Here is a 15,516-nt window from a genome sequence, read left to right as displayed (position 1 = left end):
AAATGTTGCTATTGGGTGGAGAGAAATGTTTGCCGTTTTGAATATAATATCTGAGTGAGACTGACTAACAAAATCAATGTGGGCCCCTCGGCCGGTAATTCGACCATGATAATAAGTTTAGATACCTGGTCGCTAAATTAACTTAGAAATCTAAAAAATGTACCTGACATGGGCTAATTGACTAATTATCAGCGACTGATAAAAAAAGGTGCAATACAAATTGATCTCTGATGGAGACTGTCGAACGGTCATCAATGCATGCTTCAGTATTGCCCTTTCTCTTTAGGAGAATGTGTGTGCCCTGACCCCATAGGCATATCGAAAGGATCCCACCCTGGTCACCAATGTAGCTGACCGAGAGAGACAAGTCCCTTAGAAGAATGCAGTCTAAATATTGTGTGGTCCAGAGACGAGAACTATCATCTATGGCATAAGCCTGGGCTCCTGACAGGGACTTGTTAAACTAATTCTACATTGAATATAGTCTTTGAGATGCTCAAAAAAGCATGTGCATCTGTAGTTGGTGTTTCTTCAACTTTAAAATGCACTAGGCTGTGTAAGACAAAACCAACAAAGAAAAGACAACAGGCAAATTCATGTGGTCCCAATGTCTAAATACTGATGGCAGGGCTAGTTCAAACTGCAGCAGGATGGTTCTCCTCACAGGTGAGTGAATCAGCCCATGATTGGTTAATAGCACTGTGTTTGAGCTCTGAGAGCAGGACACATGAGAGTTGAATAGACCACGTGAGACAAAAGTGAGAGACAAGAATGAGTAACAAAAATAATCACAGAAAAGGAATGTAGTTTGTGAGCTAGAAAATTAACATCCTAACGGACTCCGGCAGGGTGTTCTGCAATCATCCTACTCCAACTATTAATGGTGGTATTTTACATTTTTCAGTATGAATTAAATGTATGGGTTCTGCCCTGAGACTGTATTCGATTTAGACTACATGTCATATAGATTTTTGTTGACTTAAATTATTACATGGAATAAACAACTCCTTGTCCCAGAATGACATGCTAGCTAGTGATAAAGCTATTTGCTCCAGATCTGCTTGTTGCAACTAGCTAGCTCACTAGCAAGCTTGCTAAATTACTAAGGTTGCTGTGTTATAAGTTGTGAGGCATTTTATAGCTTGCATTGATGGTATCATGTTTCCATAACTAAATAGTTAGATTGGAAAAAGCTAAAAGACTTACCTGATAGCAATTTGTCAGAAGGAGATCTCTCTTGAGATTTGTCACCAGCTGTCTATATACGGTGATTGGCAACGTGATCAGCAGAGATATTACCAAATCAAATCTTATTTGTCACATGCGCCGAATACAACAGGTATTACAGTGAAATGCTTAGTTACAAGCCCTAATCAACATTGCAGTTAAATATATAAAAAAAGTTTTAAAATAATAATAAGAAATACAAGTAACAAATAATTAAATAGCAGCAGTAAAATAACAATAGCGAGGCTATATACAGGACGTACCGGTACAGAGTCAACATGCGGGGGCACCGGTTAGTTGAGGTAATTGAGATAATATATACATTTAGGTAGAGTTATTAAAGTAACTAAAGTGACTATGCATAGATAATGACAGAGAGTAGCAGCAGCGTGAAAGGGGGGGGGGGGGGGGGGGCAATGCAAATAGTCTGCGTAGCCATTTGATTAGATGTTCAGGAGTCTTGTGGCTTGGGGGTAAACACTGTTTAGAAGCATCTTGGACCTAGAATTGGCGCTCCAGTACCGCTTGCCATGCGGTAGCAGAGAGAACAGTCTATGACTAAGGTGGCTGGAGTCTGACAATTTTTAGGGTCTTCCTCTGACACCGCCTGGTATAGAGGTCCTGGATGGCAGGAAGCTTGGCCCCAGTGATGTATTGGGCCATACGCACTACCTTCTGTAGTGCTTTGCAGTCGGAGGCCGAGCAGTTGCCATACCAGGCAGTGATGCAACCAGTCAGGATGCTCTCGATGAACCTTTTGAGGATCTGAGGACCCATGCCAAATCTTTTCCGTCTCCTGAGGGGAAATAGGTTTTGTCGTGCACTCTTCACAACTGTCTGGGTGTGCTTGGACCACGTTAGTTCATTGACGATGTGGACACCAACAAACTTGAAGCTCTCAACCTGCTCAACTACAGTCCTGTCGATGAGAATGGTGGCGTGCTCAGTCCTCCTTTTCCTGTAGTCCACAGTCATCTCCTTTGTCTTGATCATGTTGAGGGAGAGGTTGCTATCCTGGCACCACCCGACCAGGTCTCTGACCTCTTCCCTACAGGCTGTCTCTTGGTTGTCGGTGATCAGGCCTACCACTGTTGTGTCATCGGCAAACTTAATGATGGTGTTGGAGTCATGCCTGGCCATACATGAGTGAACAGGGAGTACACGAGAGGACTGAGCACGTACCCCTAATGGGCCCCCAGTGTTGAGGATCAGCGTGGCGGATGTATTCTTACCTACCCTTACCACCTGGGGGCGGCCCATCAGGAAGTCCAGGATCCAGTTGCAGAGGGAGGTGTTTGGTCCCAGGGTCCTTAGCTTAGTGATGAGCTTTGATGGCACTATGGTGTTGAACGCTGAGCTGTAGTCAATGAATAGCATTCTCACATAGGTGTTCCTTTTGTCCAGGTGGGAAAGGGCAGTGTGGAGTGCAATAGAGATTGCATCATCTGTGGATCTATTAGGGCTGTTGGTGTGAGCCATGACCAGCATTTCAAAGCACTTCATGGCTACAAACGTGAGTGCTATGGGTCAGTAGTCATTTAGGCAGGTTACCTTGGTGTTCTTGGGCACAAGGACTATGGTGGTCTCCTTGAAACAAGTTGGTAATACAGACTCAGACAGGGAGAGGTTGAAATTGTCAGTGAAGACACTTGCCAATTGGTTAGCGCATGCTCGCAGTACACGTCCTGGTAATCCGTCTGGCCCTGCGTCCTTGTGAATGTTGACCTGTTTAAAGGTCTTACTCACATCGGCTATGGAGAGCGTGATCACAGTCTTCCGGAACAGCTGATGCTCTCATGCATGTTTCTGTGTCGCTTGCCTCGAAGCGAGCACAGAAGTAATTTGGCTCGTCTGGTAGGCTCGTGTCACTGGGCAGCTCTCGGCTGTGCTGTCCTTTGTAGTATGTAATAGTTTGCAAGACCTGCCACATCCGATGAGCGTCAGAGCTGGTGTCGTACGATTCGATCTTAGTCCTGTATTGACGTTTTGACTGTTTGTTGGTTCGTCGGAGGGCATAGCGGGATTTCTTATAAGCTTCCAGGTTAGAGTCCCGCTCCTTGAAAGTGGCAGCTCTACCCTTTAGCTCAGTGCGGATGTTGCCTGTAATCCATGGCTTCTGGTTGGGGTATGTACATTCAGTCACTGTGGGGACAATGTCATCGATGCACTTATTGATGAAGCCAGTGACTGATGTGGTGTACTCCTCAATGCCATCGGAGGAATCCCGGAACTTATTCCAGACAGAGCTAGCGAATCAGTCCTGTAGTTTAGCATCTGCTTCATCTGACCACTTTTTTACAGACCAAGTCACTGGTGCTTCCTGCTTTAATATTTGCTTGTAAGCAAGAATCAGGAGGATAGAATTATGGTCAGATTTGCCAAATGGAGGGTCGAGGGAGAGCTTTGTACATGTCTCTGTGTGTGGAGTAAATGTTGTCTAGAGTTTTTTTCCCCCTGGATGCACATTTAACATGCTGGTGGAAATTTGGTAGAACGAATTTAAGTTCCCCGGCCACTAGGAGCGCCACCTCTGGATGAGTGTTTTCCTGTTTTCTTATGGCCGTATACAGCTCATTGAGTGCAGTCTTAGTGCCAGCATCGGCCTGTGGTGGTATGTAGGCAGCTACGAAAAATACAGATAAACTCTCTAGGTAGATAGTGTGGTCTAAAGCTTATTATGAGATACTCTACCTTAGGTGAGCAAAACCTTGAGACTTCCTTAGATATCGTGCACCAGCTGTTGTTTACAAATATACATAGATTGCCCTTGTCTTACCAGAGGCTGCTGTTCTATCCTGCTTATACAGTGTCAAACTCTGCAGCTGTATGATGTTCATGTCATCGTTCAGCCACGACTCGGTGAAACATAAGATATTACAGTTTTTAATGTCCCGTTGGTAGTTTAATCTTGCTCGTTGGTCTTCAATTTTATTTTCCAATGATTGCATGTTTGCCAATAGAACAGATGGCAGTGGGGATTTACTTGCTCACCTACAAATTCTCATAAGGCAGCATGACCTCCGCCCCCTTTTTTCCGTCTTCTCTTCACGCAAATGACAGGGATTTGGGCCTGTTCCCGGGAAAGCAGTATATCCTTCAAGTCTGACTCGTCGGAGTCATTAAAGGAAAAAGCTTCTTCCAGTTCGTGGTGAGTAAGCGGTGTTCTGATGTCCAGAAGTTATTTTCGGTCATAAGAGATTATGTACAAAACAAGTCAAAAAATAAGTTACAACAAGGCAAAAAACAATGGCTGGTACACAAGTTGTGATTGTTTACAGTTTAGTACTCGGCTGCATGTGCCTGTCCAGCTAGTGAACATTATAGTATGTATTTTGAAAAAAATTGCAAGAATTTACATTGCCAACAAACAGAAATGTGTTCAGAATAAATAAATATACAGAATATGTAAAAACCAGCTCCTGCCTAGACAGAGATTGATCATCTCGAAAACTAAAGCAGATAGCTTGCTATGTATGGCCCACCACCTAGGGAAATATGTTGAAGATTTAAACATGTCTCTTGCCTTGCTAGCCAACTACAAAGCCAGAGGTCTTCAAAAGTATTGTGCCCCTCCCTACTGCACATGTCTTGCCAGAACGATTTGTTTCATTTCCACAGAAAAACATGAATAAATGTTTTTATTATGCATATTTATCTCTTCAAGTAAATAGAAAACAGCGGGAGGAATCTCAATCTCAAACCCTAATTTCGTTACCCTAAACGTTAAAGTAAAATCTGGTGCTGCTGAATCAAAGTTGTCCAATTGTTGTTACTTTATAAAAGTAAAGAAAAAGTCTTATTGCTTGAGTAAAATACTATTTTGCTATATCTTTTTGACAGCAATACTTTTTGTCTGTTTTTGAAATGGGCTGTTTCCTGGCTTCTGTTGTGAACACAGCTGGAGTTGCCTAGATCCATGGTGTGAGAAGGAGGCACATCCTCCACCTCTCTGACCCAGCCACCACAGGTAGCCCTGCTTTATGTTGCTCAGTAATGCTTCCTCTAGATGGAGAGGATGATAAGATTCGACCTCTAGATGTGAATGGGGATACTGTTACTTTTGATAATGAGAAGTAACAGAGGGGCAGTATATGGGGGTATTCTCAATGGCAGCCATTTTTTATCTGCAATAGCCTAATGCCAACTATGCCTAGCTGTGTCCTGTGTTTTTCATGCAGACCAAATCCATCAACCAACGATGGGGGTAAAAACAATGTAGTGGACCATGCTGTAGGGGAGGATACATGTTTCAGTCTTGTTTTATTACACCTGTCTTGTCGCCAGTGAAAGGTGATATGTCCTCTTATTCTGAGTCGGGCAGGGTGGAAAGAGGCGATGAAGAATGTTGGAATCCCCCTATATCCGTGAAATGATATACAGTGCACGGAGGAATCCGTAGAATTTCATGGGCATTTCTAATATTGATACACTCTGCTTCAGTGGAAACTCTTTGTGGAGCCAGAGAGAGGGGCAGTGACTGAGAAAGTAAAGTACATAAAATCCTCTCCTGCAGAAAATCCTCTCCTGTTAAAGCGATCCGCAATTCATTCCAATTAAACATCCCCCGTCCCTTTAAAATAAAAATGTTAACGATTGCTTCAAAAGATCTTTCAGAGGGTAAAAGTGAATACCCTAAAACATCATATAATGTACATAAAATCTATTTACGTGCACAGATTGTAGGATTTTTGGCTATTTGCCTTTAGACTGAAAATCCACTTTCAGGGAAAGAAAAGTACAGAGTTAGAATATTTTACTTTATATCAGTCATGCAATTCAAGTAATAACTCATAAACAATAATGACTTAGCTAAAGCCTTGCATAATCCAACAAGAATAGATTTGACCACAGTGTGTTTGTTGACTTAAATTATTACTTGTAATATACAACTCCTTGTCCCGGAATGACATGCAGCTAGTGATCAAGCTATCTGCTCCAGATCTACTTGATCTACTTACATTTCTAAGGTTGCTGTGTTCTAAATTGGGAGTCATTTTATAGCTTGCATTGATGGTGTCATGTTTCTATAACTAAATAGTTTGATTAGAAATAACTTAAAACTAACCTGATAACAATTTGTCAGACGGAGATCTCTCTTGAGATGTCACCAGCTGTCTAGATAATATGATTGGCAACGTGATCAGTAGAGATAGTACCATGGCTGGTACAAATGTTATGATTGGTTTACAGTTTAGTACCCGGCTGCGTTAGCCTGTCCAGCTAGTGAACATTAAAGTATATATTTGGGAAAAAAAGCCTTGCCACTGTCCCAGTAGCCTGTTTCTGGTCTCAGGTTAAGGAATGGATGAAAAACATAATATGCATCTAAAATTGACCTTAGAAATAGCATTGTTGGGAGATCTGGAGAGACCTGGTCAGTCAATTACTAATACTCTTAGTAAAATTATTTATCTTCAACTTGCAGTCTGTGGATTCTATTAGATTAGACAGATTTAAATTGTATGTTAAACATCACAGCATAGTTGAAAGATATATGGCTGGTAGAAATCTGAAGAGGGTGGCCAGCAGAGATAAGTGGGGTGGGCTGAGGATTGAGGATTGAAATGTGGAACTGGAGACAAGCGGGAGTGAAGTTGCTGGGCGAGGGATAGAATGACAGTCAAAGATAAAAGTAAAAAATTAAGTAAAAATAAACAACAAAAAAAGTATGTTTGAATGACACTGAGGGGACCGCTGTTACATCCAATACCTTTTTGCTGGAGGCATACACACACAATCGCATTTAAACGCACACGTGCACACACACGGACACACACACATGCACTCCAACGCATACAATTAGCCTTGCTGTTTTGATTTTTGTTTTCCTTGATGTCTTTAGTTTTTTCATTGTTGTTTTCTGTTGTTGTTTTCTGTTGTTGTTTTTCTCTTTCGCTCATTTTGTTGGTTGTTGGCGCATTGGTGGACGGGCAATACTCGAACAAATGGTCTATTGATTCTGTATCCTCACAGCAAAATCTGCAGAGCTGCAATGCCCCAAATATTCAACATTTTGTTGGTGGCAAGAATTCTGTACAATAATTTTAGTTGAAAATAAACAAAGTCTTGAATCGTGCATCGCCTATATCAACTGTGCCATGAGGTACATCAAAAATGTCTTTCCAGCTTTTTGCACTCTGTATGACACGGATGTCAACATCCTCAAATTAAACTGGTATACTTTCCTATTTATGCTATTTTTTGTTTTGATTCTTTAGATTGGGCAGACAGACCAATGTCCTACCTCCTCCTACGGCCACTTGCATTCTCCATTTTTTGGGGTAATGCTGTAATCAATTGGATTGAATGATTTATTACATAATTGCAGACCTATTTCAAAGACTATTGAAGATGTTTTCTTATCGTGATGATGAAATCAGGGAATTGCTAGTAGTTGGGCTTAAATCACAGACCATTGTTTTGCAATGATGGTCTACGAAAGTCTCAACAGCACTCTCTGCGGTAGCACCATGGTGTAGCCAGAGGTCAGCTAGTTTTCATCCTCCTGTGGGTACATTGTCTTCAATATTAAACCTAGGAGTCTCATGGTTCTCACACCCTTCCATAGCCTTACACAGTAATTATGACAACTTCCAGAGGATGATCTCCAACCTATTAGAGATCTTGCAGCATGGACAGACATGTTTTACACTCAATCAAAGGATCAGAGAATGAATCTAGTACTGAAAGCATAAGCTACAGCTGACTAGCACTGCAGTGCGTACAATGTGGTGAGTAGTTGACTCAAAGAGACAGAGACAATAGTTAAATAAATGTCTTCAAAAATGAAGGAGAAGCGAGAGAGAGAGAGAGAGAGATCCAGAGAGAGAGAGAGAGAGAGAGAGAGAGAGAGAGAGATCCAGAGAGAGAGAGAGAGAGAGAGAGAGAGAGAGAGAGAGAGAGAGAGAGAGAGAGAGAGAGAGAGAGAGAGAGAGAGATCCAGAGAGAGAGAGAGAGAGAGAGATCCAGAGAGAGAGAGAGAGAGAGATCCAGAGAGAGAGAGATCCAGAGAGAGAGAGATCCAGAGAGAGAGAGAGATAGCTACAGTGCATTCTAGAGGAAAGTATTCAGACCTTTTGACATTTTGTTTTGTTACAGCCTTATTCCAAAATGTATTAAATTATTTATTTTCCTCATCAATCTACACGCAATACCCCATCATGACAAAGCAACAACAAAATATATATATATTTTTTTTTTGCAAATATATTAAAAATAAAAAACGGAAAAAACAATTTTACATAAGTATGTTATGGGACTCGAAATTGAGCTCAGGTGCATCCTGTTTCCATTGATCATCGTTTCCTCAACTTGATTGGAGTCCACCTGTGGGGAAATTCAATTGACTGGACGTCATTTGGAAAAGTACACACCTGTCTATGTTAGGTCCCACAATTGACAGTGCATGTCAGAGCAAAAACCAAGCCCTGAGGCTGAAGGAATTGTCCGTAAGAGCTCTGAGACTGGATTGTGTCGAGGCACAGATCTAGAGAAGGGTACCAAAACAATTGCAGCATTGAAGTTCTCCAAGAACACAGTGGCCTTCATCATTCTTAAATTTAAGAAGTTTGTAATCACCAAGACTCTTCCTAGAGCTGGCCACCCGGCCACACTGAGCAATCATGGGAGAAGGGCCTTGGTCAGGGAGGTGACCAAGAACACGTTGGTCACTCTGACAGAACTCTAGAGTTCCTCTGTGGAGATGAGCGAACCTTCCAGAAGGACAACCATCTCTGCAGCATTCCACCAATCAGGCCTTTATGGTAGAGTGCCAGACAGAAGCCACTCCTCAGGAAAAGGCACATGACAGCCCGCATGGAGATTTGCCAAAAGTCACCTAAAGGAAACAAGATTCTCTGGTCCGATGAAACCAAGATTGAACTCTTTGCCTGAATGCCAAGCTTCACATCTGGAGGACACCTGGCACCATCCCTACGGTGAAGCATGGTGGTGGCAGCATCATGCTGTGGGGATGTTTTTCTGCGGCAGTGACTGGAAGACTAGTCAGGATCGAGGAAAAAATGAACAGATCAAAGTACAGAGAGATCCTTGATGAAAGCCTGCTTCAGAGCTCTCAGGACCTTAGACTGGGGTGAAGGTTCACCTTCCAACAAGACAACGACCCTAAGCACACAGCCAAGACAACGCAGGAGTGGCTTTGGGACAAGTCTCTGAATGTCCTTGTGTGGCCCAGCCAGAGCCCGGACATGAACCTGATCTAACATCTCTGGAGAGACCTGAAAATAGCTGTGCAGCGGGGATGGAGCTTGAGAGGATATGTAGAGAAGAATGGGATAACCTCGCCAAATACAAGTGTGCCAAGTGCCAAGTGTACCCAAGACTTGAGGCTGTAATCGCTGCCAAAGGTGCTTCAACAAAATAATGAGCAAAGGGTCTGAATTCTTATGTAAGTGTTATATACGTATATATATATGTTTTTCTTTTTTTTTTGCAAAAATATCTACAAACCAGTTTTTCTTTTGTCATTATGGGGTGTTGTGTGTAGATTGATGAAGACAAAAAAAAACGATTTAATCCATTTTAAAATAAACCTGTAACATAACAAAATGTGGAAAAGGTTAAGAGGTTTGCATACTCTCCGAATGCACTGTATATTTCGTTGTATTTTCACTTTCACTTACTTAGCTAGCAAACGCAGCTAGCTAGTTTAGGCTACTCAAACACCTGGCTCAAACAGAGAGGGATGCTATGTTAGCTAGCTGGCTATGGCTATCCAACACTGGAACTCTTCCAAGTCAAGGTAAGCTTTTGGTTTTATGAATGTATTGCCACCGGTGTAAAAACTAATCTGCCTCTTGTAAACTATACTGCATAATTGTAGTGGTTTTACTAACAGTTTCCTTTATTTTAGCAAATACAGCAATACGCTCTGTACCCTCATTAGGAGCATATACAATAAATAAAAAACTAACAAAAAAACCATAACATCCGCCATGACCAACAAAACCTGACCCTTGACAATCTCTGTTGTAGATACCACAGTCACCACTAAGACTGAGGAAAGCAAAATTGCCACCCCAGCATTGAAATTAGCACCATGACTGAATAAATGCTGCCCCTCCCACCACATACCCCAGTCAACCCCGTTAGCCTCATCACTATGTGTCTCCTGTAGAAAAACTACATTAAAATTAAGCCTTTTCTGTTTTATTACTTCTAATACCCAAGCCCTCTTATTCCTGTCCCTTCCCCCATTAATATTGAGATAACCTACCCTTAGTACCTCCATATAGAAAAGAGAAAGGAAAAGCATAACAAACCACAGAGAAACCAGACTAAGAGAAAAAAACTATGAGGGATGATCATCATAATTGTTTTAATTTTCTTTTAACCTTACCACGTTTCCCACTACCTTTTGCTGCCGTGACAGCAGTAACACATTCCCTCAAGCGAGAACGCTTCTTCACAATCAACTGGTCCAACCCCACCATCTTCTGTAACACCACAGCTGACCTCACAAACTCAACATCCCAAAATCTGCCAATTTCAGATTTCCCAAAAGTCTGATCCAAGAACCCATTTACCTCCTCTAGATTGTAAATTGAGTCGTCGCCAGCTGCTATCATTTCAAAAGAGATATCCATATCCTTCTCCTGATTTTCCTCAACTGAGGCCACAGACCCCTGACTCCCCTCAGCCACATCCCTCTCAACACTCCCCACTTGCACCCCATCACTCGTACTGGGCATCTCCTCTACTAGCTGGGAGTCTAGCTCCACATGAACCCCCTCACCAGTCTGAGGAAATGTCTCCCCAGATCCGTCCTTACCTCCTACAACAATATTTTTATGCTGCACATCACACGCTATGTTCCCCTCTGGTACAAGCTGCAACTCCATACCCTCAACACGGACAACTTGTTCCTCAGCAACAGGTGCTTGTGGCTGCTCTACCACTGTCGGCCCACCTCTCCCTACATCAGTAGGCCCAGGCGTTACGAGGACCACCTGCGCCCCTCCCTCCAACTTCTCCCTTTTCGGGCAAGCATGTTGCTTATGGCCAACATCCTCACACTCAAAACACCGTTGAATACCCATACTAGCATAAGCCATATATAGTCCGTTGTCATACTTGACTTTAAACTATAACTGCATAGTCTGCTCCGGTGAGTCCAAAAACATGAACGTCTGTCACCGAAACGACATAACCTGTTTCAAAGCCGGGTGTTTGAAACCCAACGGGACAATCTTAATTGAGCTTACAAACTTCCCAAACTGCAATAACTCGGCCTCCAATAGCTCATTGGGAATAAAACGGCAGTACTTTCGAAATCGTTACCCTTGTTGACGGAGAGAAAAGCGGCGTAACTTGAATAAACATACCTTTAAGAAGTACACCACGCTCAACAAGATGCTCTTCTTTAAGAAAGACCACCACCGCTTTATTCATCCGCGAAGCATAAGAAACATTTTCATAGCCTACCTTCTCTCCTACGGCGACCAGAAACTCCTCCGCAGTGACAGTAGCTTCAGTAATACACCTAGAGCCGTGCCGAAGTGACAGGGACGGCGTCCCCATGTGGGTCGTCATCCCTGCCAAAGCCAGGGCAATTCCAACAAGAAAAACAATATACTTAGTTCTACCATAAACAAATAAATTAAATAAACAATAACCTTAATCATGCATAGAAAAAGGAAAACCACCAAGAAAAGGAAACAAGAAGGGAAACACAGGCAACAACTCCAGACAACACTCGCACTCACTCATACAATTCCCAGCATGCACCAAACACTCCCAGCATGCAGAGAGAGAGAGAGAATTTATTTGGCAGAGCAATAGCAGCAGTCATGGCTCCTTAGATCTACCATATGGACATTGTCGGCTGTCATCTCTGGCTTTACACGCACTTTCACAGAATGAAAGGGAGGGTGCATCCAGCTCGGTGTCATACACACGCTGACACACAATGAGATACACTGACACATATGCGTGCATATGTGTGCATATGTGTGCATGTTTGTGCATGCAAACACACATACGCGCTTGTATTAGTCAAACACGTGTTCACCACTGACTACGTCTGATAACATATTTCACTTTAAATTCAGATCGCAAAGATATTCTACATTAATCAGAATAAATTTAATCAGCCTTATCATTGCTGTTCAAAGGAGATATGTCATCGCCGGGTATCCTTGGGGGAATCCCCAAAACTGTCGAGAAAATATGGACGCCAATGTAACCCAATGTAATCAGCAATATTAACAACCGTCTCGCTCTCCCCAACAGTGGAGGAAAACTTTTATTCTAAAAGACACTGTGTATTTTTCCATCTTAAAGGGACCCATTTTTCCCAGTTTGTTCCTCTGCGAGCCTCTGTGAGGTGCCTGGTGTTCATCCAAAAGGATTAGTTATTTGATGCCGACAGCCAGTGCGTAGGTTTTTGCTGCAATGTTCTGGAGAGTTGTGCTGTTGTGGAGAGTGTAGCGCTCGGGCCTGTATGGGAAGGCAGAGCTCCTCTGTAATCCTTCCTTCCATCTTAATGCCAGCAGTGGGACTCTGTGTCCAACCGGCGGAGGAATACGTGTGGGAGAGCAAGGGAATCAACACTAGCTGTGGTGGAGAAAGCATTCAAATGGAACAAAAAAACAGACCCACCCGATTTCTGTTTTGTGTGGGCACACACTACATTAAAAAAAAAACATTTTGGGGGTCATTTAGCATTTGCTAATCCAGAGCGATTATAGTGAAGTGCCTTCCTCAAGGGCACATTGACAGATTTTTCACCTAATCGGCTAGGGGATTCAAACCAGCCACCCTTTGGCTACTGGCCCAATGCTCTAAACCACTAGGCTACATGCCGTCCACAGGCGCACACACATGCATGTTCTCTCTGTTACCGCACTCCAAGTCTTAACAGCTTCTACCCCCAAGCCATGCTAAATAGTTAGTTATGTAGCTATCTGGACTATCTGCATTGACCCTTTTTGCACAACCTTTTTTTTTCTCCTCTGTTACATTCCCCAGTTTCTGTGTTGTGGTTTTGTATGTATGTGTGTGTTTCAGGATGGCTTCCTGAAATTCCCCCAAGCAGCTGATTGGTCAGCCCCCATTGCTAATTGGAGAGCTGACCACGCCCCCTCGTCAGGATACAGCTGTATCCCATTAGACTCCTTCTTCCAACTATATAAGCCAGTGTTCTGTTGCTCAGAAGAGAGCTCAGGGTTATATCCTGTGTTGGTTGTTGCTCAGATAGAGCTGATGGTTATGTTCTGTGATTGTTGCTGAGGGTGATAATTGGTGTTAGTTGTTTCTTAGAAAGAGCTTATTGTTATATCCTGTATTGGTTGTGGCTCAGAGAGAGATTCTTGTATGTCCTGTGTTGGTTTTTGCTGAGAGATTTTTCTTAAGTACTTTGTAGCCGCTGCTTTTAAGATATGTGTGTCCCCATAGGAGGCAGTGTTTTTGATTATTGAAATTGTTTACTTATGTTTGTATTCTGTTTTGTTCCCAGGGGGGAAGGGACCTAGGGAGTGCTTAGGCAAGAGGCCTGCAGGCATACATAACCTGTAGTATTCACTGTCTATGCACACTAGGTAAGACCTGGGTGGACCACCCCCTGTATTTTGGTTAGCGCACTAGGTGGTGCTAAGTTAAGTGGGTAGGCAGGTAAGGTAGGAGAGGGGGCTTTGATATTTACTTTCTTTGCTTTGGTTCCTCTTCCTAGACGCGTACGTAACATCATCAATTTCATGGTATCCGTACAGACTCGGGAGAGCCATGCATCTTCTGAAACACAACCCAGCCAAGATGAGCTGCTTCTTGACACAACGCCCACTTAACCCGGAAGCCAGCTGCACCTCTCACCTGGCGACTGTGTTGGCATGCATTGCGCCCAGCCCGCCACAGGAGTTGCAAGTGCGCAACGGGACAGGAACCTCCCTGCCGGCCAAACCCTCCCCTAACCCCGGACGACGCTAGGCCAATTGTGCGCCGCCCCATTGGTCTCCCAGTCGCAGCCGACTGCGTCACAGCCTGGACTCGAACCAGATTCTCTTTTGCCACAGCTAGCACTGCGTTGCAGTGCCTTAGACCACTGCGCCACTCGGGAGGCCCTGGACAAACTTTTGTTTGACTCATCGCTACTGTTTACGATCTGTCACTTTATCCATAGTTACAGTGTATGTACATACAGTATCTACCCCAATTACATCGTACCCCTGCACATCGACTGGTATCCCATGTATATAGCCAAGTTATCATTACTCATTGTGTATTTATTCCTTTTGTTATTATTTTTTGATTATTTCTTTTTTTATCTCTGCATTGTTAGGAACAGCCCTTAAGTAAGCATTTCACTGTTAGTCCACGCCACACAAATACAATTTGATTTGATGTACACAGAAAAACATGCACACGTGCATAGACATACATAAATGCATGTAGGCACACACACACTCAAACTAAGCAGTTTTAACTGTTGGGGATAGCCCCCTTTTTTTCATTTATTTTGCCTAAATGACATACCCAAATCTAACTGCCTGTAGCTCAGGATATGCATATTCTTGGTACCATTTGAAAGTAAACACTTTGACGTTTGTGGAAATGTGAATTGAGTTTTGGAGAATATAACACAATAGATCTGGTAGAAGAGAATACAAAGAAGAAAAAAAACAAAAAACATCTACCACCATCTTTGAAATGCAACAAAGGTCCCACTTCCAGCCATCATTCTGGTTGTAATTCCGATGGTATTCACAAGATGGCAGCAGTGTATGTGCAAAGTTTCAGATGGATAACTTGAAGCGAGCAACATGACATTTAGTGTGAAGTCACCAGGTACATTTGGGAAAATCGTGAAGGAGCCATTTGCATTCATATTAAATTTTTCTGCAAGAATATCGTCAAATCTGTATACTTAGACTTTGATTTTCCAGTATTAGTAGCCATATAAGTTCAGCATTTGCAAAACAACCAGTTTTCATAACTTCATAACTCTGAATATTCTTATACTTTTTGTCCAAAAGGAAAAGTCATACTACCGCAAAAGGTTAGTGCCTACATTTTGCGACCGAGACAGGGTTTCCGGATACTCCCATAAGCGACAGTTCATTGGCTATCTAGCTAGCTTTGTTTGATCCCAATCGGTGCTTATTTGACAAAGATAGAGTTGATCAAATGAAGTCCGTCTGCGTCATCGGCGTGCCATGAAAACGTCGCTCTCTGACCAAATTTGGTGTCCTATAGGATATACGACACAGCTAATGATATAGTGAAGTCTGGTTACATTCTAAGATCTCTGAGGAATACATACAAACATGAATTGAC

Source organism: Salvelinus namaycush, chromosome 29, assembly GCF_016432855.1.
Source record: "Salvelinus namaycush isolate Seneca chromosome 29, SaNama_1.0, whole genome shotgun sequence".
NCBI classification, from domain to species: Eukaryota; Metazoa; Chordata; class Actinopteri; order Salmoniformes; family Salmonidae; genus Salvelinus; species Salvelinus namaycush.
This window is presented reverse-complemented; position numbering follows the sequence as displayed.